This window comes from Melospiza georgiana, chromosome 12, assembly GCF_028018845.1.
Source record: "Melospiza georgiana isolate bMelGeo1 chromosome 12, bMelGeo1.pri, whole genome shotgun sequence".
NCBI lineage: Eukaryota > Metazoa > Chordata > Aves > Passeriformes > Passerellidae > Melospiza > Melospiza georgiana.
This window is the reverse complement of record NC_080441.1, coordinates 21,081,160-21,105,403: the sequence shown is the minus strand read 5'-3', so window position 1 is coordinate 21,105,403 and position 24,244 is coordinate 21,081,160.

Sequence of the window (24,244 nt, the reverse complement as noted above, 5' to 3'; positions counted from 1 at the left end):
CTCCCGGAGCCGAAGAAGCGCCTTCTTCGCGCAAAGACGATTGTGCCGCTCACAGTGCTCTCCTTAGCGCGGCTTCTGCCCAAAGACGCCCGGGAGCGGCGCTTAGCTCCAGAGAGCACCGTACCTTGGTCTTTAGCGTCTCTTCTCGTCTACATCGTAGCCAAAACTTTTCCACTATGTCTGGCAGGGAGAAGATGTGGCAGCACAGAAAACATCTCCCATCGTGTTCTAGACGTTGCACGGAGGTGTGCCGAGACTTTTGGAAGAAGGGAAAGAAAAGGTGTCCAAAACAGCTTCCAATCGAATGTTCATGTGATTGGAAATGTCAGGAGAGTGCAAAAGTACTGTTTTGTATCATTTGGCAAGCTGCGCACACAATCCCAGTCTAGTACAGCTTCCTTCTTCACCTTTCTGAAGCTGCCGCTCTCTCGGGCTCCCGGAGCCGAAGAAGCGCCTTCTTCGCGCAAAGACGATTGTGCCGCTCACAGTGCTCTCCTTAGCGCGGCTTCTGCCGAAAGACGCCCGGGAGCGGCGCTTCGCTCCAGAGAGCACCGTACCTTCGTCTTTAGCGTCTCTTCTCGTCTACATCTTAGCCAAAACTGTTCCACTATGTCTGGCAGGGAGAAACTGTGCCAGCACAGAAAACAACTCCCACCGTGGTCGAGAGGATGCACGGAGGTCTGCCAGGTGTTTTGCAGGGAGAAAAGAAAAGGTGTCCAAAACCGCTTCCAATCGAATGTTCATGTTATTGGAAAAGTCAGGAGAGTGCCAAGGTACTGTTTTCTATCATTTGGCAAGCGGTGCACACAATCCCAGTCTTGTACAGATTCCCTCTTCACCTTTCCGAAGCTGCCGCTCTCTCAGGCTCCCGGAGCCGAAGAAGGGCCTTCTTCGCGCAAAGACGATTGTGCCGCTCACAGTGCTCTCCTTAGCGCGGCTTCTGCCGAAAGACGCCCGGAACAGCACTTTGCTCCGGACAGGCGGTACCATCGTCTTTAGCGTCTTTTGTGCCCTACATGGAAGCAGACAGCATTTCCACGATGTCTGGCAGGGAGAAACTGTGCCAGCACAGAAAACAACTCCCACCGTGGTCGAGAGGATGCACGGAGGTCTGCCAGGTGTTTTGCAGGGAGAAAAGAAGAGGTGTCCAAAACAGCTTCCAATCGAATGTTCATGTGATTGGAATAGTCGGGAGAGTGCAAAGGTACTGTTTTCTATCAGTAGGCAAGCTGCGCACACAATCCCAGTCTTGTACAGCTTCCTTCTTCACCTTTCCGAAGCTGCCGCTCTCTCGGGCTCCCGGAGCCGAAGAAGCGCCTTCTTCGCGCAAAGACGATTGTGCCGCTCACAGTGCTCTCCTTAGCGCGGCTTCTCCGAAAGACGCCCGGGAGCAGCACTTTGCTCCGGACAGCATGGTGCCTTCGTCTTTAGCGTCTTTTGTGCCCTACATGGAAGCAGAAAGCTTTTCCACTATGTCTGGCAGGGAGAAACTGTGCCAGCACAGAAAACAACTCCCACCGTGGTCGAGAGGATGCACGGAGGTCTGCCAGGTGTTTTGCAGGGAGAAAAGAAAAGGTGTCCAAAACAGCTTCCAATCGAATGTTCATGTGATTGGAAAAGTCAGGAGAGTTCAAAAGTACTGTTTTCTATCATTTGGCAAGCTGCGCACACAATCCCAGTCTTGTACAGCTTCCTTCTTCACCTTTCCGAAGCTGCCGCTCTCTCGGGCTCCCGGAGCCGAAGAAGCGCCTTCTTCGCGCAAAGACGATTGTTCCGCTCACAGTGCTCTCCTTAGCGCGGCTTCTCCGAAAGACGCCCGGGAGCAGCACTTTGCTCCGGACAGCATGGTACCTTCGTCTTTAGCGTCTTTTGTGCCCTACATGGAAGCAGAAAGCTTTTCCACTATGTCTGGCAGGGAGAAACTGTGCCAGCACAGAAAACAACTCCCACCGTGGTGGAGATGGTACACGGAGTTCTGCCAGGTGATTTGCAGGGAGAAAAGAAAAGGTGTCCAAAACAGCTTCCAATCGAATGTTCATGTGATTGGAAAAGTCAGGAGAGTGCAAAGGTACTGTTTTCTATCAGTAGGCAAGCGGCGCACACAATCCCAGTCTTGTACAGCTTCCTAATTCACCTTTCCGAAACTGCCGCTCTCTCGGGCTCCCGGAGCCGAAGAAGCGCCTTCTTCGCGCAAAGACGATTGTGCCGCTCACAGTGCTCTCCTTAGCGCGGCTTCTCCGAAAGACGCCCGGGAGCAGCAGTTTGCTCGGGACAGCATGGTACCTTCGTCTTTAGCCTCCTTTGTGGTCTACATCGAAGCAGAAAGCTTTTCCACTATGTCTGGCAGGGAGAAACTGTGCCAGCACAGAAAACAACTCCCACCGTGGTCGAGAGGATGAACGGAGGTCTGCCAGCTGTTTTGCAGGGAGAAAAGAAAAGGTGTCCAAAACCGCTTCCAATCGAATGTTCATGTGATTGGAAAAGTCAGGGGAGTGCCAAGGTACTGTTTTCTATCATTTGGCAAGCTGCGCACACAATCCCAGTCTTGTACAGCTTCCCTCTTCACCTTTCCGAAGCTGCCGCTCTCTCGGGCTCCTGGAGCCGAAGAAGCGCCTTCTTCGCGCAAAGACGATTGTGCCGCTCACAGTGCTCTCCTTAGCGCGGCTTCTCCGAAAGACGCCCGGGAGCAGCACTTTGCTCCGCACAGGACGGTACCATCGTCTTTAGCGTCTTTTGTGGTCTACATGGAAGCAGACAGCATTTCCACAATGTCTGGCAGGGAGAAACTGTGCCAGCACAGAAAACAACTCCCACCGTGGTCGAGAGGATGCATGGAGGTCTGCCAGGTGTTTTGCAGGGAGAAAAGAAAAGGTGTCCAAAACAGCTTCCAATCAAATGTTCATGTGATTGGAAAAGTCAGGAGAGTGCCAAGGTACTGTTTTCTATCAGTAGGCAAGCTGCGCACACAATCCCAGTGTTGTACAGCTTCCTTCTTCACCTTCCGGACGCTGCCGCTCTCTCAGGCTCCCGGAGCCCAAGAAGCGCCTTCTTCGCGCAAAGAAGATTGTGCCGCTCACAGTGCTCTCCTTAGCGCGGCTTCTGCCGAAAGACGCCTGGGAGCGGCGCTTAGCTCCAGAGAGCACCGTACCTTCGTCTTTAGCGTGTCTTCTCGTCTACATCTTAGCCAAAACTTTTCCACTATGTCTGGCAGGGAGAAGATGTGCCAGCACAGAAAACATCTCCCATCGTGTTCTAGACGTTGCACGGAGGTGTGCCGAGACTTTTGGAAGAAGGGAAAGAAACTTGTCCAAAACAGCTTCCAATCGAATGTTGATGTGATTGGAAATGTCAGGAGAGTGCAAAAGTACTGTTTTGTATCATTTGGCAAGCTGCGCACACAATCCCAGTCTTGTACAGCTTCCTTCTTCACCTTTCCGAAGCTGCCGCTCTCTCGGGCTCCCGGAGCCGAAGAAGCGCCTTCTTCGCGCAAAGACGATTGTGCCGCTCACAGTGCTCTCCTTAGCGCGGCTTCTCCGAAAGACGCCCGGGAGCAGCACTTTGCTCCGGACAGCATGGTACCTTCGTCTTTAGCCTCCTTTGTGGTCTACATCGAAGCAGAAAGCGTTTCCACTATGTCTGGCAGGGAGAAACTGTGCCAGCACAGAAAACAACTCCCACCGTGGTCGAGAGGATGCATGGAGGTCTGCAAGGTGTTTGGCAGGGAGAAAAGAAAAGGTGTCCAAAACCGCTTCCAATCGAATGTTCATGTGATTGGAAAAGTCAGGAGAGTGGCAAGGTACTGTTTTCTATCAGTAGGCAAGCTGCGCACGCAATCCCAGTGTTGTACAGCTTCCTTCTTCACCTTTCCGAAGGTGCCGCTCTCTCGGGCTCCCGGAGCCGAAGAAGCGCCTTCTTCGCGCAAAGACGATTGTGCCGCTCACAGTGCTCTCCTTAGCGCGGCTTCTCCGAAAGACGCCCGGGAGCAGCACTTTGCTCCGGACAGGACGGTACCATCGTCTTTAGCGTCTTTTGTGGTCTACTTGGAAGCAGACAGCATTTCCACAATGTCTGGCAGGGAGAAACTGTGCCAGCACAAAAAACAACTCCCCCCGTGGTCGAGAGGATGCATGGAGGTCTGCAAGGTGTTTGGCAGGGAGAAAAGAAAAGGTGTCCAAAACCGCTTCCAATCGAATGTTCATTTTATTGGAAAAGTCAGGAGAGTGCCAAGGTACTGTTTTCTATCATTTGGCAAGCGGCGCACACAATCCCAGTCTTGTACAGATTCCCTCTTCACCTTTCCGAAGCTGCCGCTCTCTCAGGCTCCCGGAGCCGAAGAAGGGCCTTCTTCGCGCAAAGACGATTGTGCCGCTCACAGTGCTCTCCTTAGCGCGGCTTCTGCCGAAAGACGCCCGGAACAGCACTTTGCTCCGGACAGGCGGTACCATCGTCTTTAGCGTCTTTTGTGCCCTACATGGAAGCAGACAGCATTTCCACAATGTCTGGCAGGGAGAAACTGTGCCAGCACAGAAAACAACTCCCACCGTGGTCGAGAGGATGCACGGAGGTCTGCCAGGTGTTTTGCAGGGAGAAAAGAAGAGGTGTCCAAAACAGCTTCTAATCGAATGTTCATGTGATTGGAATAGTCGGGAGAGTGCAAAGGTACTGTTTTCTATCAGTAGGCAAGCTGCGCACACAATCCCAGTCTTGTACAGCTTCCTTCTTCACCTTTCCGAAGCTGCCGCTCTCTCGGGCTCCCGGAGCCGAAGAAGCGCCTTCTTCGCGCAAAGACGATTGTGCCGCTCACAGTGCTCTCCTTAGCGCGGCTTCTCCGAAAGACGCCCGGGAGCAGCACTTTGCTCCGGACAGCATGGTGCCTTCGTCTTTAGCGTCTTTTGTGCCCTACATGGAAGCAGAAAGCTTTTCCACTATGTCTGGCAGGGAGAAACTGTGCCAGCACAGAAAACAACTCCCACCGTGGTCGAGAGGATGCACGGAGGTCTGCCAGGTGTTTTGCAGGGAGAAAAGAAAAGGTGTCCAAAACAGCTTCCAATCGAATGTTCATGTGATTGGAAAAGTCAGGAGAGTTCAAAAGTACTGTTTTCTATCATTTGGCAAGCTGCGCACACAATCCCAGTCTTGTACAGCTTCCTTCTTCACGTTTCCGAAGCTGCCGCTCTCTCGGGCTCCCGGAGCCGAAGAAGCGCCTTCTTCGCGCAAAGACGATTGTGCCGCTCACAGTGCTCTCCTTAGCGCGGCTTCTCCGAAAGACGCCCGGGAGCAGCACTTTGCTCCGGACAGCATGGTACCTTCGTCTTTAGCGTCTTTTGTGCCCTACATGGAAGCAGAAAGCTTTTCCACTATGTCTGGCAGGGAGAAACTGTGCCAGCACAGAAAAAAACTCCCACCGTGGTGGAGATGGTACACGGAGTTCTGCCAGGTGATTTGCAGGGAGAAAAGAAAAGGTGTCCAAAACAGCTTCCAATCGAATGTTCATGTGATTAGAAAAGTCAGGAGAGTGCAAAGGTACTGTTTTCTATCAGTAGGCAAGCGGCGCACACAATCCCAGTCTTGTACAGCTTCCTTCTTCACCTTTCCGAAACTGCCGCTCTCTCGGGCTCTCGGAGCCGAAGAAGCGCCTTCTTCGCGCAAAGATGATTGTGCCGCTCACAGTGCTCTCCTTAGCGCGGCTTCTCTGAAAGACGCCCGGGAGCAGCACTTTGCTCCGGACAGCATGGTACCTTCGTCTTTAGCGTCTTTTGTGCCCTACATGGAAGCAGAAAGCTTTTCCACTATGTCTGGCAGGGAGAAACTGTGCCAGCACAGAAAACAACTCCCACCGTGGTGGAGATGGTACACGGAGTTCTGCCAGGTGATTTGCAGGGAGAAAAGAAAAGGTGTCCAAAACCGCTTCCAATCGAATGTTCATGTGATTGGAAAAGTCAGGAGAGTGCCAAGGTACTGTTTTCTATCAGTAGGCAAGCGGCGCACACAATCCCAGTCTTGTACAGCTTCCCTCTTCACCTTTCCGAAGCTGCCGCTCTCTCGGGCTCCCGGAGCCGAAGAAGCGCCTTCTTCGCGCAAAGACGATTGTGCCGCTCACAGTGCTCTCCTTAGCGCGGCTTCTCCGAAAGACGCCCGGGAGCAGCACTTTGCTCCGGACAGGACGGTACCATCGTCTTTAGCGTCTTTTGTGGACTACATGGAAGCAGACAGCATTTCCACAATGTCTGGCAGGGAGAAACTGTGCCAGCACAGAAAACAACTCCCACCGTGGTCGAGAGGATGCATGGAGGTCTGCCAGGTGTTTTGCAGGGAGAAAAGAAAAGGTGTCCAAAACAGCTTCCAATCAAATGTTCATGTGATTGGAAAAGTCAGGAGAGTGCCAAGGTACTGTTTTCTATCAGTAGGCAAGCTGCGCACACAATCCCAGTGTTGTACAGCTTCCTTCTTCACCTTCCGGAAGCTGCCGCTCTCTCAGGCTCCCGGAGCCCAAGAAGCGCCTTCTTCGCGCAAAGAAGATTGTGCCGCTCACAGTGCTCTCCTTAGCGCGGCTTCTGCCGAAAGACGCCTGGTAGCGGCGCTTAGCTCCAGAGAGCACCGTACCTTCGTCTTTAGCATGTCTTCTCGTCTACATCTTAGCCAAAACTTTTCCACTATGTCTGGCAGGGAGAAGATGTGGCAGCACAGAAAACATCTCCCATCGTGTTCTAGACGTTGCACGGAGGTGTGCCGAGACTTTTGGAAGAAGGGAAAGAAACTTGTCCAAAACAGCTTCCAATCGAATGTTGATGTGATTGGAAATGTCAGGAGAGTGCAAAAGTACTGTTTTGTATCATTTGGCAAGCTGCGCACACAATCCCAGTCTTGTACAGCTTCCTTCTTCACCTTTCCGAAGCTGCCGCTCTCTCGGGCTCCCGGAGCCGAAGAAGCGCCTTCTTCGCGCAAAGACGATTGTGCCGCTCACAGTGCTCTCCTTAGCGCGGCTTCTCCGAAAGACGCCCGGGAGCAGCACTTTGCTCCGGACAGCATGGTACCTTCGTCTTTAGCCTCCTTTGTGGTCTACATCGAAGCAGAAAGCTTTTCCACTATGTCTGGCAGGGAGAAACTGTGCCAGCACAGAAAACAACTCCCACCGTGGTCGAGAGGATGAACGGAGGTCTGCCAGCTGTTTTGCAGGGAGAAAAGAAAAGGTGTCCAAAACCGCTGCCAATCGAATGTTCATGTTATTGGAAAAGTCAGGAGAGTGCCAAGGTACTGTTTTCTATCATTTGGCAAGCGGCGCACACAATCCCAGTCTTGTACAGCTTCCCTCTTCACCTTTCCGAAGCTGCCGCTCTCTCGGGCTCCCGGAGCCGAAGAAGCGCCTTCTTCGCGCAAAGACGATTGTGCCGCTCACAGTGCTCTCCTTAGCACGGCTTCTCCGAAAGACGCCCGGGAGCAGCACTTTGCTCCGCACAGGACGGTACCATCGTCTTTAGCGTCTTTTGTGGTCTACATGGAAGCAGACAGCATTTCCACAATGTCTGGCAGGGAGAAACTGTGCCAGCACAGAAAACAACTCCCACCGTGGTCGAGAGGATGCATGGAGGTCTGCCAGGTGTTTTGCAGGGAGAAAAGAAAAGGTGTCCAAAACCGCTTCCAATCAAATGTTCATGTGATTGGAAAAGTCAGGAGAGTGCCAAGGTACTGTTTTCTATCAGTAGGCAAGCTGCGCACACAATCCCAGTGTTGTACAGCTTCCTTCTTCACCTTCCGGACGCTGCCGCTCTCTCAGGCTCCCGGAGCCCAAGAAGCGCCTTCTTCGCGCAAAGAAGATTGTGCCGCTCACAGTGCTCTCCTTAGCGCGGCTTCTGCCGAAAGACGCCTGGGAGCGGCGCTTAGCTCCAGAGAGCACCGTACCTTCGTCTTTAGCGTGTCTTCTCGTCTACATCTTAGCCAAAACTTTTCCACTATGTCTGGCAGGGAGAAGATGTGGCAGCACAGAAAACATCTCCCATCGTGTTCTAGACGTTGCACGGAGGTGTGCCGAGACTTTTGGAAGAAGGGAAAGAAACTTGTCCAAAACAGCTTCCAATCGAATGTTGATGTGATTGGAAATGTCAGGAGAGTGCAAAAGTACTGTTTTGTATCATTTGGCAAGCTGCGCACACAATCCCAGTCTTGTACAGCTTCCTTCTTCACCTTTCCGAAGCTGCCGCTCTCTCGGGCTCCCGGAGCCGAAGAAGCGCCTTCTTCGCGCAAAGACGATTGTGCCGCTCACAGTGCTCTCCTTAGCGCGGCTTCTCCGAAAGACGCCCGGGAGCAGCACTTTGCTCCGGACAGCATGGTACCTTCGTCTTTAGCCTCCTTTGTGGTCTACATCGAAGCAGAAAGCGTTTCCACTATGTCTGGCAGGGAGAAACTGTGCCAGCACAGAAAACAACTCCCACCGTGGTCGAGAGGATGCATGGAGGTCTGCAAGGTGTTTGGCAGGGAGAAAAGAAAAGGTGTCCAAAACCGCTTCCAATCGAATGTTCATGTGATTGGAAAAGTCAGGAGAGTGGCAAGGTACTGTTTTCTATCAGTAGGCAAGCTGCGCACGCAATCCCAGTGTTGTACAGCTTCCTTCTTCACCTTTCCGAAGGTGCCGCTCTCTCGGGCTCCCGGAGCCGAAGAAGCGCCTTCTTCGCGCAAAGACGATTGTGCCGCTCACAGTGCTCTCCTTAGCGCGGCTTCTCCGAAAGACGCCCGGGAGCAGCACTTTGCTCCGGACAGGACGGTACCATCGTCTTTAGCGTCTTTTGTGGTCTACTTGGAAGCAGACAGCATTTCCACAATGTCTGGCAGGGAGAAACTGTGCCAGCACAAAAAACAACTCCCCCCGTGGTCGAGAGGATGCATGGAGGTCTGCAAGGTGTTTGGCAGGGAGAAAAGAAAAGGTGTCCAAAACCGCTTCCAATCGAATGTTCATTTTATTGGAAAAGTCAGGAGAGTGCCAAGGTACTGTTTTCTATCATTTGGCAAGCGGCGCACACAATCCCAGTCTTGTACAGATTCCCTCTTCACCTTTCCGAAGCTGCCGCTCTCTCAGGCTCCCGGAGCCGAAGAAGGGCCTTCTTCGCGCAAAGACGATTGTGCCGCTCACAGTGCTCTCCTTAGCGCGGCTTCTGCCGAAAGACGCCCGGAACAGCACTTTGCTCCGGACAGGCGGTACCATCGTCTTTAGCGTCTTTTGTGCCCTACATGGAAGCAGACAGCATTTCCACAATGTCTGGCAGGGAGAAACTGTGCCAGCACAGAAAACAACTCCCCCCGTTGTCGAGAGGATGCACGGAGGTCTGCCAGGTGTTTTGCAGGGAGAAAAGAAGAGGTGTCCAAAACAGCTTCTAATCGAATGTTCATGTGATTGGAATAGTCGGGAGAGTGCAAAGGTACTGTTTTCTATCAGTAGGCAAGCTGCGCACACAATCCCAGTCTTGTACAGCTTCCTTCTTCACCTTTCCGAAGCTGCCGCTCTCTCGGGCTCCCGGAGCCGAAGAAGCGCCTTCTTCGCGCAAAGACGATTGTGCCGCTCACAGTGCTCTCCTTAGCGCGGCTTCTCCGAAAGACGCCCGGGAGCAGCACTTTGCTCCGGACAGCATGGTGCCTTCGTCTTTAGCGTCTTTTGTGCCCTACATGGAAGCAGAAAGCTTTTCCACTATGTCTGGCAGGGAGAAACTGTGCCAGCACAGAAAACAACTCCCACCGTGGTCGAGAGGATGCACGGAGGTCTGCCAGGTGTTTTGCAGGGAGAAAAGAAAAGGTGTCCAAAACAGCTTCCAATCGAATGTTCATGTGATTGGAAAAGTCAGGAGAGTTCAAAAGTACTGTTTTCTATCATTTGGCAAGCTGCGCACACAATCCCAGTCTTGTACAGCTTCCTTCTTCACGTTTCCGAAGCTGCCGCTCTCTCGGGCTCCCGGAGCCGAAGAAGCGCCTTCTTCGCGCAAAGACGATTGTTCCGCTCACAGTGCTCTCCTTAGCGCGGCTTCTCCGAAAGACGCCCGGGAGCAGCACTTTGCTCCGGACAGCATGGTACCTTCGTCTTTAGCGTCTTTTGTGCCCTACATGGAAGCAGAAAGCTTTTCCACTATGTCTGGCAGGGAGAAACTGTGCCAGCACAGAAAAAAACTCCCACCGTGGTGGAGATGGTACACGGAGTTCTGCCAGGTGATTTGCAGGGAGAAAAGAAAAGGTGTCCAAAACAGCTTCCAATCGAATGTTCATGTGATTAGAAAAGTCAGGAGAGTGCAAAGGTACTGTTTTCTATCAGTAGGCAAGCGGCGCACACAATCCCAGTCTTGTACAGCTTCCTTCTTCACCTTTCCGAAACTGCCGCTCTCTCGGGCTCTCGGAGCCGAAGAAGCGCCTTCTTCGCGCAAAGATGATTGTGCCGCTCACAGTGCTCTCCTTAGCGCGGCTTCTCTGAAAGACGCCCGGGAGCAGCACTTTGCTCCGGACAGCATGGTACCTTCGTCTTTAGCGTCTTTTGTGCCCTACATGGAAGCAGAAAGCTTTTCCACTATGTCTGGCAGGGAGAAACTGTGCCAGCACAGAAAACAACTCCCACCGTGGTGGAGATGGTACACGGAGTTCTGCCAGGTGATTTGCAGGGAGAAAAGAAAAGGTGTCCAAAACCGCTTCCAATCGAATGTTCATGTGATTGGAAAAGTCAGGAGAGTGCCAAGGTACTGTTTTCTATCAGTAGGCAAGCGGCGCACACAATCCCAGTCTTGTACAGCTTCCCTCTTCACCTTTCCGAAGCTGCCGCTCTCTCGGGCTCCCGGAGCCGAAGAAGCGCCTTCTTCGCGCAAAGACGATTGTGCCGCTCACAGTGCTCTCCTTAGCGCGGCTTCTCCGAAAGACGCCCGGGAGCAGCACTTTGCTCCGGACAGGACGGTACCATCGTCTTTAGCGTCTTTTGTGGACTACATGGAAGCAGACAGCATTTCCACAATGTCTGGCAGGGAGAAACTGTGCCAGCACAGAAAACAACTCCCACCGTGGTCGAGAGGATGCATGGAGGTCTGCCAGGTGTTTTGCAGGGAGAAAAGAAAAGGTGTCCAAAACAGCTTCCAATCAAATGTTCATGTGATTGGAAAAGTCAGGAGAGTGCCAAGGTACTGTTTTCTATCAGTAGGCAAGCTGCGCACACAATCCCAGTGTTGTACAGCTTCCTTCTTCACCTTCCGGAAGCTGCCGCTCTCTCAGGCTCCCGGAGCCCAAGAAGCGCCTTCTTCGCGCAAAGAAGATTGTGCCGCTCACAGTGCTCTCCTTAGCGCGGCTTCTGCCGAAAGACGCCTGGTAGCGGCGCTTAGCTCCAGAGAGCACCGTACCTTGGTCTTTAGCATGTCTTCTCGTCTACATCTTAGCCAAAACTTTTCCACTATGTCTGGCAGGGAGAAGATGTGGCAGCACAGAAAACATCTCCCATCGTGTTCTAGACGTTGCACGGAGGTGTGCCGAGACTTTTGGAAGAAGGGAAAGAAACTTGTCCAAAACAGCTTCCAATCGAATGTTGATGTGATTGGAAATGTCAGGAGAGTGCAAAAGTACTGTTTTGTATCATTTGGCAAGCTGCGCACACAATCCCAGTCTTGTACAGCTTCCTTCTTCACCTTTCCGAAGCTGCCGCTCTCTCGGGCTCCCGGAGCCGAAGAAGCGCCTTCTTCGCGCAAAGACGATTGTGCCGCTCACAGTGCTCTCCTTAGCGCGGCTTCTCCGAAAGACGCCCGGGAGCAGCACTTTGCTCCGGACAGCATGGTACCTTCGTCTTTAGCCTCCTTTGTGGTCTACATCGAAGCAGAAAGCTTTTCCACTATGTCTGGCAGGGAGAAACTGTGCCAGCACAGAAAACAACTCCCACCGTGGTCGAGAGGATGAACGGAGGTCTGCCAGCTGTTTTGCAGGGAGAAAAGAAAAGGTGTCCAAAACCGCTGCCAATCGAATGTTCATGTTATTGGAAAAGTCAGGAGAGTGCCAAGGTACTGTTTTCTATCATTTGGCAAGCGGCGCACACAATCCCAGTCTTGTACAGCTTCCCTCTTCACCTTTCCGAAGCTGCCGCTCTCTCGGGCTCCCGGAGCCGAAGAAGCGCCTTCTTCGCGCAAAGACGATTGTGCCGCTCACAGTGCTCTCCTTAGCACGGCTTCTCCGAAAGACCCCCGGGAGAAGCACTTTGCTCCGGACAGCCTGGTACCATCGTCTTTAGCGTCTTTTGTGCCTTACATGGAAGAAGACAGAATTCCCACTATGTCTGGCAGGGAGAAACTGTGCCAGCAAAAAAAACAACTCCCACCGTGGTCGAGAGGATGCACGGAGGTCTGCCAGGTGTTTTGCAGGGAGAAAAGAAAAGGTGTCCAAAAGAGCTTCCAATCGAATGTTCATGTGATTGGAATAGTCGAGAGAGTGCAAAGGTACTGTTTTCTATCGGTAGGCAAGCTGCGCACACAATCCCAGTGTTGTACAGCTTCCTTCTTCACCTTTCCGAAGCTGCCGCTCTCTCGGGCTCCCGGAGCCGAAGAAGCGCCTTCTTCGCGCAAAGACGATTGTGCCGCTCACAGTGCTCTCCTTAGCGCGGCTTCTGCCCAAAGACGCCCGGGAGCGGCGCTTAGCTCCAGAGAGCACCGTACCTTGGTCTTTAGCGTCTCTTCTCGTCTACATCGTAGCCAAAACTTTTCCACTATGTCTGGCAGGGAGAAGATGTGGCAGCACAGAAAACATCTCCCATCGTGTTCTAGACGTTGCACGGAGGTGTGCCGAGGCTTTTGGAAGAAGGGAAAGAAAAGGTGTCCAAAACAGCTTCCAATCGAATGTTCATGTGATTGGAAATGTCAGGAGAGTGCAAAAGTACTGTTTTGTATCATTTGGCAAGCTGCGCACACAATCCCAGTCTAGTACAGCTTCCTTCTTCACCTTTCTGAAGCTGCCGCTCTCTCGGGCTCCCGGAGCCGAAGAAGCGCCTTCTTCGCGCAAAGACGATTGTGCCGCTCACAGTGCTCTCCTTAGCGCGGCTTCTGCCGAAAGACGCCCGGGAGCGGCGCTTCGCTCCAGAGAGCACTGTACCTTCGTCTTTAGCGTCTCTTCACGTCTACATCTTAGCCAAAACTGTTCCACTATGTCTGGCAGGGAGAAACTGTGCCAGCACAGAAAACATCTCCCATCGTGTTCAAGACGTTGCACGGAGGTGTGCCGAGTGTTTTGGAAGAAGGGAATGAAACTTGTCCAAAACAGCTTCCAATCAAATGTTCATGTGATTGGAAAAGTCAGGAGAGTGCAAAAGTACTGTTTTCTCTCACTTGACAAGCTGCGCACACAATCCCAGTGTTTTACAGCTTCCTTTTTCACCTTTCCGAAGCTGCCGCTCTCTCGGGCTCCCGGAGCCGAAGAAGCGCCTTCTTCGCGCAAAGACGATTGTGCCGCTCACAGTGCTCTCCTTAGCGCGGCTTCTCCGAAAGACGCCCGGGAGCAGCACTTTGTTCCGGACAGCATGGTTCCATCGTCTTTAGTCTCTTTTGTGGTCTACATCGAAGCAGAAAGCTTTTCCACTATGTCTGGCAGGGAGAAACTGTGCCAGCACAGAAAACAACTCCCACCGTGGTCGAGAGGATGCATGGAGGTCTGCAAGGTGTTTGGCAGGGAGAAAAGAAAAGGTGTCCAAAACAGCTTCCAATCGAATGTTCATGTTATTGGAAAAGTCAGGAGAGTGCCAAGGTACTGTTTTCTATCATTTGGCAAGCGGCGCACACAATCCCAGTCTTGTACAGCTTCCCTCTTCACCTTTCCGAAGCTGCCGCTCTCTCGGGCTCCCGGAGCCGAAGAAGCGCCTTCTTCGCGCAAAGACAATTGTGCCGCTCACAGTGCTCTCCTTAGCGCGGCTTCTCCGAAAGACCCCCGGGAGCAGCACTTTGCTCCGGACAGCCTGGTACCATCGTCTTTAGCGTCTTTTGTGCCTTACATGGAAGCAGACAGCATTCCCACTATGTCTGGCAGGGAGAAACTGTGCCAGCACAGAAAACAACTCCCACCGTGGTCGAGAGGATGCACGGAGGTCTGCCAGGTGTTTTGCAGGGAGAAAAGAAAAGGTGTCCAAAACAGCTTCCAATCGAATGTTCATGTGATTGGAATAGTCGAGAGAGTGCAAAGGTACTGTTTTCTATCGGTAGGCAAGCTGCGCACACAATCCCAGTGTTGTACAGCTTCCTTCTTCACCTTTCCGAAGCTGCCGCTCTCTCGGGCTCCCGGAGCCGAAGAAGCGCCTTCTTCGCGCAAAGACGATTGTGCCGCTCACAGTGCTCTCCTTAGCGCGGCTTCTGCCCAAAGACGCCCGGGAGCGGCGCTTAGCTCCAGAGAGCACCGTACCTTGGTCTTTAGCGTCTCTTCTCGTCTACATCGTAGCCAAAACTTTTCCACTATGTCTGGCAGGGAGAAGATGTGGCAGCACAGAAAACATCTCCCATCGTGTTCTAGACGTTGCACGGATGTGTGCCGAGACTTTTGGAAGAAGGGAAAGAAAAGGTGTCCAAAACAGCTTCCAATCGAATGTTCATGTGATTGGAAATGTCAGGAGAGTGCAAAAGTACTGTTTTGTATCATTTGGCAAGCTGCGCACACAATCCCAGTCTAGTACAGCTTCCTTCTTCACCTTTCTGAAGCTGCCGCTCTCTCGGGCTCCCGGAGCCGAAGAAGCGCCTTCTTCGCGCAAAGACGATTGTGCCGCTCACAGTGCTCTCCTTAGCGCGGCTTCTGCCGAAAGACGCCCGGGAGCGGCGCTTCGCTCCAGAGAGCACCGTACCTTCGTCTTTAGCGTCTCTTCACCTCTACATCTTAGCCAAAACTGTTCCACTATGTCTGGCAGGGAGAAACTGTGCCAGCACAGAAAACATCTCCCATCGTGTTCAAGACGTTGCACGGAGGTGTGCCGAGTGTTTTGGAAGAAGGGAAAGAAACTTGTCCAAAACAGCTTCCAATCAAATGTTCATGTGATTGGAAATGTCAGGAGAGTGCAAAAGTACTGTTTTCTCTCACTTGACAAGCTGCGCACACAATCCCAGTGTTGTACAGCTTCCTTTTTCACCTTTCCGAAGCTGCCGCTCTCTCGGGCTCCCGGAGCCGAAGAAGCGCCTTCTTCGCGCAAAGACGATTGTGCCGCTCACAGTGCTCTCCTTAGCGCGGCTTCTCCGAAAGACGCCCGGGAGCAGCACTTTGTTCCGGACAGCATGGTTCCATCGTCTTTAGCCTCTTTTGTGGTCTACATCGAAGCAGAAAGCTTTTCCACTATGTCTGGCAGGGAGAAACTGTGCCAGCACAGAAAACAACTCCCACCGTGGTCGAGAGGATGCATGGAGGTCTGCAAGGTGTTTGGCAGGGAGAAAAGTAAAGGTGTCCAAAACAGCTTCCAATCGAATGTTCATGTGATTGGAAAAGTCAGGAGAGTGCCAAGGTACTGTTTTCTATCATTTGGCAAGCGGCGCACACAATCCCAGTCTTGTACAGCTTCCCTCTTCACCTTTCCGAAGCTGCCGCTCTCTCGGGCTCCCGGAGCCGAAGAAGCGCCTTCTTCGCGCAAAGACGATTGTGCCGCTCACAGTGCTCTCCTTAGCGCGGCTACTCCGAAAGACGCCCGGAACAGCACTTTTCTCTGGACAGGACGGTACCATCGTCTTTAGCGTCTTTTCTGCCCTACATGGAAGCAGACAGCATTTCCACTATGTCTGGCAGGGAGAAACTGTGCCAGCACAGAAAACAACTCCCACCGTGGTCGAGAGGATGCACGGAGGTCTGCCAGGTGTTTTGCAGGGAGAAAAGAAGAGGTGTCCAAAACAGCTTCCAATCGAATGTTCATGTGATTGGAATAGTCGGGAGAGTGCAAAGGTACTGTTTTCTATCAGTAGGGAAGCTGCGCACAAAATCCCAGTCTTGTACAGCTTCCTTCTTCACCTTTCCGAAGCTGCCGCTCTCTCGAGCTCCCGGAGCCGAAGAAGCGCCTTTTTCGCGCAAAGACGATTGTGCCGCTCACAGTGCTCTCCTTAGCGCGGCTTCTCCGAAAGACGCCCGGGAGCAGCACTTTGCTCCGGACAGCATGGTGCCTTCGTCTTTAGCGTCTTTTGTGCCCTACATGGAAGCAGAAAGCTTTTCCACTATGTCTGGCAGGGAGAAACTGTGCCAGCACAGAAAACAACTCCCACCGTGGTCGAGAGGATGCACAGAGGTCTGCAAGGTGTTTTGCAGGGAGAAAAGAAAAGGTGTCCAAAACAGCTTCCAATCGAATGTTCATGTGATTGGAAAAGTCAGGAGAGTTCAAAAGTACTGTTTTCTATCATTTGGCAAGCTGCGCACACAATCCCAGTCTTGTACAGATTCCTTCTTCACCTTTCCGAAGCTGCCGCTCTCTCGGGCTCCCGGAGCCGAAGAAGCGCCTTCTTCGCGCAAAGACGATTGTTCCACTCACAGTGCTCTCCTTAGCGCGGCTTCTCCGAAAGACGCCCGGGAGCAGCACTTTGCTCCGGACAGCATGGTGCCTTCGTCTTTAGCGTCTTTTGTGCCCTACATGGAAGCAGAAAGCTTTTCCACTATGTCTGGCAGGGAGAAACTGTGCCAGCACAGAAAACAACTCCCACCGTGGTGGAGATGGTACACGGAGTTCAGCCAGGTGATTTGCAGGGAGAAAAGAAAAGGTGTCCAAAACAGCTTCCAATCGAATGTTCATGTGATTAGAAAAGTCAGGAGAGTGCCAAGGTACTGTTTTCTATCAGTAGGCAAGCGGCGCACACAATCCCAGTCTTGTACAGCTTCCTTCTTCACCTTTCCGAAGCTGCCGCTCTCTCGGGCTCTCGGAGCCGAAGAAGCGCCTTCTTCGCGCAAAGACGATTGTGCCGCTCACAGTGCTCTCCTTAGCGCGGCTTCTCCGAAAGACGCCCGGGAGCAGCACTTTGCTCCGGACAGCATGGTACCTTCGTCTTTAGCGTCTTTTGTGCCCTACATGGAAGCAGAAAGCTTTTCCACTATGTCTGGCAGGGAGAAACTGTGCCAGCACAGAAAACAACTCCCACCGTGGTCGAGAGGATGAACGGAGTTCTGCCAGCTGTTTTGCAGGGAGAAAAGAAAAGGTGTCCAAAACCGCTTCCAATCGAATGTTCATGTGATTGGAAAAGTCAGGAGAGTGCCAAGGTACTGTTTTCTATCATTTGGCAAGCGGCGCACACAATCCCAGTGTTTTACAGCTTCCCTCTTCACCTTTCCGAAGCTGCCGCTCTCTCGGGCTCCCGGAGCCGAAGAAGCGCCTTCTTCGCGCAAAGACGATTGTGCCGCTCACAGTGCTCTCCTTAGCGCGGCTTCTCCGAAAGACGCCCGGGAGCAGCACTTTGCTCCGCACAGGACGGTACCATCGTCTTTAGCGTCTTTTGTGGTCTACATGGAAGCAGACAGCATTTCCACAATGTCTGGCAGGGAGAAACTGTGCCAGCACAGAAAACAACTCCCACCGTGGTCGAGAGGATGCATGGAGGTCTGCCAGCTGTTTTGCAGGGAGAAAAGAAAAGGTGTCCAAAACAGCTTCCAATCAAATGTTCATGTGATTGGAAAAGTCAGGAGAGTGCCAAGGTACTGTTTTCTATCAGTAGGCAAGCTGCGCACACAATCCCAGTGTTGTACAGCTTCCTTCTTCACCTTCCGGACGCTGCCGCTCTCTCAGGCTCCCGGAGCCCAAGAAGCGCCTTCTTCGCGCAAAGAAGATTGTGCCGCTCACAGTGCTCTCCTTAGCGCGGCTTCTGCCGAAAGACGCCTGGGAGCGGCGCTTAGCTCCAGAGAGCACCGTACCTTCGTCTTTAGCGTGTCTTCTCGTCTACATCTTAGCCAAAACTTTTCCACTATGTCTGGCAGGGAGAAAATGTGCCAGCACAGAAAACATCTCCCATCGTGTTCTAGACGTTGCACGGAGGTGTGCCGAGACTTTTGGAAGAAGGGAAAGAAACTTGTCCAAAACAGCTTCCAATCGAATGTTGATGTGATTGGAAATGTCAGGAGAGTGCAAAAGTACTGTTTTGTATCATTTGGCAAGCTGCGCACACAATCCCAGTCTTGTACAGCTTCCTTCTTCACGTTTCCGAAGCTGCCGCTCTCTCGGGCTCCCGGAGCCGAAGAAGCGCCTTCTTCGCGCAAAGACGATTGTGCCGCTCACAGTGCTCTCCTTAGCGCGGCTTCTCCGAAAGACGCCCGGGAGCAGCACTTTGCTCCGGACAGCATGGTACCTTCGTCTTTAGCCTCCTTTGTGGTCTACATCGAAGCAGAAAGCGTTTCCACTATGTCTGGCAGGGAGAAACTGTGCCAGCACAGAAAACAACTCCCACCGTGGTCGAGAGGATGCATGGAGGTCTGCAAGGTGTTTGGCAGGGAGAAAAGAAAAGGTGTCCAAAACCGCTTCCAATCGAATGTTCATGTGATTGGAAAAGTCAGGAGAGTGGCAAGGTACTGTTTTCTATCAGTAGGCAAGCTGCGCACGCAATCCCAGTGTTGTACAGCTTCCTTCTTCACGTTTCCGAAGGTGCCGCTCTCTCGGGCTCCCGGAGCCGAAGAAGCGCCTTCTTCGCGCAAAGACGATTGTGCCGCTCACAGTGCTCTCCTTAGCCCGGCTTCTCCGAAAGACGCCCGGGAGCAGCACTTTGCTCCGGACAGCATGGTACCTTCGTCTTTAGCCTCCTTTGTGGTCTACATCGAAGCAGACAGCATTTCCACAATGTCTGGCAGGGAGAAACTGTGCCAGCACAAAAAACAACTCCCCCCGTGGTCGAGAGGATGCATGGAGGTCTGCAAGGTGTTTGGCAGGGAGAAAAGAAAAGGTGTCCAAAACCGCTTCCAATCGAATGTTCATGTTATTGGAAAAGTCAGGAGAGTGCCAAGGTACTGTTTTCTATCATTTGGCAAGCGGCGCACACAATCCCAGTCTTGTACAGATTCCCTCTTCACCTTTCCGAAGCTGCCGCTCTCTCAGGCTCCCGGAGCCGAAGAAGGGCCTTCTTCGCGCAAAGACGATTGTGCCGCTCACAGTGCTCTCCTTAGCGCGGCTTCTGCCGAAAGACGCCCGGAACAGCACTTTGCTCCGGACAGGCGGTACCATCGTCTTTAGCGTCTTTTTTGCCCTACATGGAAGCAGACAGCATTTCCACGATGTCTGGCAGGGAGAAACTCTGCCAGCACAAAAAACAACTCCCACCGTGGTCGAGAGGATGCATGGAGGTCTGCAAGGTGTTTGGCACGGAGAAAAGAAGAGGTGTCCAAAACCGCTTCCAATCGAATGTTCATGTTATTGGAAAAGTCAGGAGAGTGCCAAGGTACTGTTTTCTATCATTTGGCAAGCGGCGCACACAATCCCAGTCTTGTACAGATTCCCTCTTCACCTTTCCGAAGCTGCCGCTCTCTCAGGCTCCCGGAGCCGAAGAAGGGCCTTCTTCGCGCAAAGACGATTGTGCCGCTCACAGTGCTCTCCTTAGCGCGGCTTCTGCCGAAAGACGCCCGGAACAGCACTTTGCTCCGGACAGGCGGTATCATCGTCTTTAGCGTCTTTTTTGCCCTACATGGAAGCAGAAAGCTTTTCCACGATGTCTGGCAGGGAGAAACTGTGCCAGCACAGAAAACAACTCCCACCGTGGTCGAGAGGATGCACGGAGGTCTGCCAGGTGTTTTGCAGGGAGAAAAGAAGAGGTGTCCAAAACAGCTTCTAATCGAATGTTCATGTGATTGGAATAGTCGGGAGAGTGCAAAGGTTCTGTTTTCTATCAGTAGGCAAGCTGCGCACACAATCCCAGTGTTGTACAGCTTCCTTCTTCACCTTTCCGAAACTGCCGCTCTCTCGGGCTCCCGGAGCCGAAGAAGCGCCTTCTTCGCGCAAAGACGATTGTGCCGCTCACAGTGCTCTCCTTAGCCCGGCTTCTCCGAAAGACGCCCGGGAGCAGCACTTTGCTCCGGACAGCATGGTGCCTTCGTCTTTAGCGTCTTTTGTGCCCTACATGGAAGCAGAAAGCTTTTCCACTATGTCTGGCAGGGAGAAACTGTGCCAGCACAGAAAACAACTCCCACCGTGGTCGAGAGGATGCACGGAGGTCTGCCAGGTGTTTTGCAGGGAGAAAAGAAAAGGTGTCCAAAACAGCTTCCAATCGAATCTTCATGTGATTGGAAAAGTCAGGAGAGTTCAAAAGTACTGTTTTCTATCATTTGGCAAGCTGCGCACACAATCCCAGTCTTGTACAGCTTCCTTCTTCACCTTTCCGAAGCTGCCGCTCTCTCGGGCTCCCGGAGCCGAAGAAGCGCCTTCTTCGCGCAAAGACGATTGTTCCGCTCACAGTGCTCTCCTTAGCGCGGCTTCTCCGAAAGACGCCCGGGAGCAGCACTTTGCTCCGGACAGCATGGTGCCTTCGTCTTTAGCGTCTTTTGTGCCCTACATGGAAGCAGAAAGCTTTTCCACTATGTCTGGCAGGGAGAAACTGTGCCAGCACAGAAAACAACTCCCACCGTGGTGGAGATGGTACACGGAGTTCTGCCAGGTGATTTGCAGGGAGAAAAGAAAAGGTGTCCAAAACAGCTTCCAATCGAATGTTCATGTGATTAGAAAAGTCAGGAGAGTGCAAAGGTACTGTTTTCTATCAGTAGGCAAGCGGCGCACACAATCCCAGTCTTGTACAGCTTCCTTCTTCACCTTTCCGAAACTGCCGCTCTCTCGGGCTCTCGGAGCCGAAGAAGCGCCTTCTTCGCGCAAAGACGATTGTGCCGCTCACAGTGCTCTCCTTAGCGCGGCTTCTCTGAAAGACGCCCGGGAGCAGCACTTTGCTCCGGACAGCATGGTACCTTCGTCTTTAGCGTCTTTTGTGCCCTACATGGAAGCAGAAAGCTTTTCCACTATGTCTGGCAGGGAGAAACTGTGCCAGCACAGAAAACAACTCCCACCGTGGTGGAGATGGTACACGGAGTTCTGCCAGGTGATTTGCAGGGAGAAAAGAAAAGGTGTCCAAAACCGCTTCCAATCGAATGTTCATGTGATTGGAAAAGTCAGGAGAGTGCCAAGGTACTGTTTTCTATCATTTGCCAAGCGGCGCACACAATCCCAGTCTTGTACAGCTTCCCTCTTCACCTTTCCGAAGCTGCCGCTCTCTCGGGCTCCCGGAGCCGAAGAAGCGCCTTCTTCGCGCAAAGACGATTGTGCCGCTCACAGTGCTCTCCTTAGCGCGGCTTCTCCGAAAGACGCCCGGGAGCAGCACTTTGCTCCGGACAGGACGGTACCATCGTCTTTAGCGTCTTTTGTGGTCTACATGGAAGCAGACAGCATTTCCACAATGTCTGGCAGGGAGAAACTGTGCCAGCACAGAAAACAACTCCCACCGTGGTCGAGAGGATGCATGGAGGTCTGCCAGGTGTTTTGCAGGGAGAAAAGAAAAGGTGTCCAAAACAGCTTCCAATCAAATGTTCATGTGATTGGAAAAGTCAGGAGAGTGCCAAGGTACTGTTTTCTATCAGTAGGCAAGCTGCGCACACAATCCCAGTGTTGTACAGCTTCCTTCTTCACCTTCCGGAAGCTGCCGCTCTCTCAGGCTCCCGGAGCCCAAGAAGCGCCTTCTTCGCGCAAAGAAGATTGTGCCGCTCACAGTGCTCTCCTTAGCGCGGCTTCTGCCGAAAGACGCCTGGGAGCGGCGCTTAGCTCCAGAGAGCACCGTACATTTGTCTTTAGCGTGTCTTCTCGTCTACATCTTAGCCAAAACTTTTCCACTATGTCTGGCAGGGAGAAGATGTGGCAGCACAGAAAACATCTCCCATCGTGTTCTAGACGTTGCACGGAGGTGTGCCGAGACTTTTGGAAGAAGGGAAAGAAACTTGTCCAAAACAGCTTCCAATCGAATGTTGATGTGATTGGAAATGTCAGGAGAGTGCAAAAGTACTGTTTTGTATCATTTGGCAAGCTGCGCACACAATCCCAGTCTTGTACAGCTTCCTTCTTCACGTTTCCGAAGCTGCCGCTCTCTCGGGCTCCCGGAGCCGAAGAAGCGCCTTCTTCGAGCAAAGACGATTGTGCCGCTCACAGTGCTCTCCTTAGCGCGGCTTCTCCGAAAGACGCCCGGGAGCAGCACTTTGCTCCGGACAGCATGGTACCTTCGTCTTTAGCCTCCTTTGTGGTCTACATCGAAGCAGAAAGCGTTTCCACTATGTCTGGCAGGGAGAAACTGTGCCAGCACAGAAAACAACTCCCACCGTGGTCGAGAGGATGCATGGAGGTCTGCAAGGTGTTTGGCAGGGAGAAAAGAAAAGGTGTCGAAAACCGCTTCCAATCAAATATTCATGTGATTGGAAAAGTCAGGAGAGTGGCAAGGTACTGTTTTCTATCAGTAGGCAAGCTGCGCACGCAATCCCAGTGTTGTACAGCTTCCTTCTTCACCTTTCCGAAGGTGCCGCTCTCTCGGGCTCCCGGAGCCGAAGAAGCGCCTTCTTCGCGCAAAGACGATTGTGCCGCTCACAGTGCTCTCCTTAGCGCGGCTTCTCCGAAAGACGCCCGGGAGCAGCACTTAGCTCCGGACAGGACGGTACCATCGTCTTTAGCGTCTTTTGTGGTCTACTTGGATGCAGACAGCATTTCCACAATGTCTGGCAGGGAGAAACTGTGCCAGCACAAAAAACAACTCCCCCCGTGGTCGAGAGGATGCATGGAGGTCTGCAAGGTGTTTGGCAGGGAGAAAAGAAAAGGTGTCCAAAACCGCTTCCAATCGAATGTTCATGTTATTGGAAAAGTCAGGAGAGTGCCAAGGTACTGTTTTCTATCAGTAGGCAAGCTGCGCACACAATCCCAGTGTTGTACAGCTTCCTTCTTCACCTTCCGGAAGCTGCCGCTCTCTCAGGCTCCCGGAGCCCAAGAAGCGCCTTCTTCGCGCAAAGAAGATTGTGCCGCTCACAGTGCTCTCCTTAGCGCGGCTTCTGCCGAAAGACGCCTGGGAGCGGCGCTTAGCTCCAGAGAGCACCGTACCTTCGTCTTTAGCGTGTCTTCTCGTCTACATCTTAGCCAAAACTTTTCCACTATGTCTGGCAGGGAGAAGATGTGGCAGCACAGAAAACATCTCCCATCGTGTTCTAGACGTTGCACGGAGGTGTGCCGAGACTTTTGGAAGAAGGGAAAGAAACTTGTCCAAAACAGCTTCCAATCGAATGTTGATGTGATTGGAAATGTCAGGAGAGTGCAAAAGTACTGTTTTGTATCATTTGGCAAGCTGCGCACACAATCCCAGTCTTGTACAGCTTCCTTCTTCACGTTTCCGAAGCTGCCGCTCTCTCGGGCTCCCGGAGCCGAAGAAGCGCCTTCTTCGCGCAAAGACGATTGTGCCGCTCACAGTGCTCTCCTTAGCGCGGCTTCTCCGAAAGACGCCCGGGAGCAGCACTTTGCTCCGGACAGCATGGTACCTTCGTCTTTAGCCTCCTTTGTGGTCTACATCGAAGCAGAAAGCGTTTCCACTATGTCTGGCAGGGAGAAACTGTGCCAGCACAGAAAACAACTCCCACCGTGGTCGAGAGGATGCATGGAGGTCTGCAAGGTGTTTGGCAGGGAGAAAAGAAAAGGTGTCGAAAACCGCTTCCAATCAAATGTTCATGTGATTGGAAAAGTCAGGAGAGTGGCAGGGTACTGTTTTCTATCAGTAGGCAAGCTGCGCACGCAATCCCAGTGTTGTACAGCTTCCTTCTTCACCTTTCCGAAAGTGCCGCTCTCTCGGGCTCCCGGAGCCGAAGAAGCGCCTTCTTCGCGCAAAGACGATTGTGCCGCTCACAGTGCTCTCCTTAGCGCGGCTTCTCTGAAAGACGCCCGGGAGCAGCACTTAGCTCCGGACAGGACGGTACCATCGTCTTTAGCGTCTTTTGTGGTCTACTTGGATGCAGACAGCATTTCCACAATGTCTGGCAGGGAGAAACTGTGCCAGCACAAAAAACAACTCCCCCCGTGGTCGAGAGGATGCATGGAGGTCTGCAAGGTGTTTGGCCGGGAGAAAAGAAAAGGTGTCCAAAACCGCTTCCAATCGAATATTCATGTTATTGGAAAAGTCAGGAGAGTGCCAAGGTACTGTTTTCTATCATTTGGCAAGCGGCGCACACAATCCCAGTCTTGTACAGATTCCCTCTTCACCTTTCCGAAGCTGCCGCTCTCTCAGGCTCCCGGAGCCGAAGAAGGGCCTTCTTCGCGCAAAGACGATTGTGCCGCTCACAG